This window comes from Triticum dicoccoides, chromosome 4A (assembly GCF_002162155.2).
Source record: "Triticum dicoccoides isolate Atlit2015 ecotype Zavitan chromosome 4A, WEW_v2.0, whole genome shotgun sequence".
Classification (NCBI taxonomy): Eukaryota; Viridiplantae; Streptophyta; class Magnoliopsida; order Poales; family Poaceae; genus Triticum; species Triticum dicoccoides.
In genome coordinates, this window is record NC_041386.1 from 702,398,939 (window position 1) to 702,401,886 (window position 2,948).

Here is a 2,948-nt window from a genome sequence, read left to right on the forward strand (position 1 = left end):
AACCTATGACTCCGGGATGTATACTGAAATCTTAGACTGGGATTCAATTCTGTTCGTCGGCTGCTTCTGGACGCCGTCGAAGTTCTTGGATTTTTGAAATGGTCTGCCTTTTAGTTGTACTGTGGTCGGCCAAATGAACTATACATGTTTCGCTTGTTCGAATCAAAATTTCAATCATGTACTCTTACTGCATTGTCTTTATATCTGTGCTATGAGCTGCGATGAATGAATCCTTTGCTACTCTGAACTTCGTATGGTTATGAAACGGGAGTGTGTCTGAAGAGTGAAAAAATGTCAAAGATCCGTCACAAAAAAACGAAAGCAAAATCAGAACATGGTGTAAATAATTGTTTCTTGCAAGTATCATCTGGTGCTTAATATGTAATAAAAATATATAAAGGCCATATACCTTTAATGTACAGAGAGAAAATAATTTTAGCATACTTTTTCTCGTTGTGCAAGAGATCAGATCAAGTAGACTATGTATACATTTGATCATTTATGACATATAGAGTAGTCAACAGATGTACGTTCGGACTAGGTCTTTAGACTGAAAACACATGATATAGCCTGTAGTGGATTTTCCTTTTTTTTTTCTCCTTTTCAATAATTTGGTTATGTGCACTTTTAATGTCTTGATTAACTCTTGACATTATGTTGTTGTGGAGGCTTGGTATCAACTTCATATTAATATATTATCCATTATAATTTTTTACAATTGTCAGAATTATAACAACTAGACGGCATCAGGGCCTTGGCTACAATAGGGGAAACATCACTGCAGGCCTTGTAGCTGTCACGGTTGATCGGTTTCTACCATACCGCCATGTCGGCTGTCCCTGCCTCTTGGTCCCGGAGTGGCTCTGGCGATGGCACCATCGCCTGCCAGCTGAGAGGTCTGTTGATCTACTCAAGTGTTGAAATGCCTGTCATAATTTACCCAGGACGCCTAGTTCCTGGCGTGCTTCTCAATGGGACTTATGTTGGATTTGCAACGGAGCATTTTCCTATCAAAATTTACTTGTTTCTTGGTGGGCATACCTACAGGGACTAGAAGATGAACAGTTGTCCAAGTTCTCTTCCAATTTCTTCTAAAATCTCAAACCATCAGCAAGGAAACACATTAAAAGTTCAGTAACGAGTGTACACTCGTAACCTGATGACCAACAGAAGGAACCCCATCAGAAAAGATGCATATGGTCTAGAGATATATGGAAACATGGTGGACAATGTTCAAAACATTGGTTGCATGAGTTCCGCTTCGGTACAACCCCCCTCCAAAACGTATAAAGGTCAATATAGCCTTTTCACTCAACGTACGAGGAGCACAATTCTGTGCAAACACCCACAGGGTCGGCCCATTAATATATTTTTTAATATTCAAAAATAGATGCTGGTAGTGTGATTCGAACTCATTACCATGTTGTATTCAGACAGTGCCACTAACCAACTGGGAGAACTAATGGTGGTGTACAGACTGCAACTTTTGTTGTTCTTATGCTAAACAACTCGTGAACAACCTATGTATCCATGCTTTCTACAAATGTTTCTCGGCGCAGCCGTGCCCTCAGACGTGATGTAAACAAAAAAGGCAATGCCTTGTTTTATTTTTTCTGGTTTTCTCTAGCCATTTTTTTACTGTTTTTTTTCTTGATCTCCTTCTCTTTTTTTCATTTTCATTTTCTTTTCCTTTCTAAAATTCACGAAATTTTTCTAAAATCCTGAAATTTTCAAAATTCGTGAACTGTGTTTCAAGTCCGTGTCTAATTTCTTAAACTTGTGAACTTTTTCTCAAATCAGTGATTTTTTTCAAATGCATGAACGATTTTCAGATCCACGAACTTGTCTCAATTTTTACAAACTTTTTCTAGAACCTGTGATTTTTTTCCAAAAACTCGTGCGAACAATCTATGTCCGAGCGAGAGGAAAGACGAACGAGAAGAAAATAGCAATTTCCTCTGCTTGCCATAAGCATCGGTCTTCAGTGTACTCTTTGTTTAGGATATGGATTGCTACCATGAATATTCACTAGTTGGGAACTAGGAAGGTTCATACAAACAGTTCATATTTTCAAAATGAGAGCATTGATGACTGTTGTATTGTTTAATTTTTTTTTTGTTCTTGTATTATTCGTCATGTGACGTGTTTTTTGTCACGTAGCATTTTTTTCACATCCATCAAGTGGATCCATTTTTTCCGTAGTATTCTATCATCATGGCAAGCATTCATGTCAAATTTTAATAATTGTGTTATTTTATGCATTTTAAGGGTTTTTTCAGTGAAAAATCGCTAAAATACTTACCGGACGTGACGCAACATATGTTTACTGTCCGAATTCATTTAATTTTTGCGTGGAGTACTAGGGTGACCATGCCCAGCTGCCTGCAAATTTTGAGTGTATTTTGTGAAAGTCCACAAGTACATCATGTACAAGGTATGGGTTTCGGTTAAGTCAGAAGAGTCCGTCTCATAGCACTTTTTTTTACACATTCATCAAATAGACCCAAAAAATTTCCACAACATTCTACCATCATGGCAACCATCCATGCCAAGTTTCATTGACTTTTGACATTTAATGCATTTTTAGGTTTTTCCTGGTGATAAATCCGTAAAATACTGACCAGACGTGACACAACGTGTGTTTGGTGTCTGAATCATTCAAATTTTGCGTGAAGTACTAGGATGACCATGCACAACTACCTGCAAAATTTCAGTATATTTTATTAAAGTCCACAAGTACATCATATGCAACATAGGGGTTTCAGTTAAGTTGGAAGAGTCCGTCCCATAGCACTTTTTTTTTACATATTCATCAAATGGATCGATTTGTTTTCCACAGAATACTATCATCATGGAAAGCGTCCATACCATGTTTCATCTATTTTCTAGATTTCATGCAATTTCTATATTTTTCGGCGTGAAAAATTCCTAAAATACTGACCAGACGT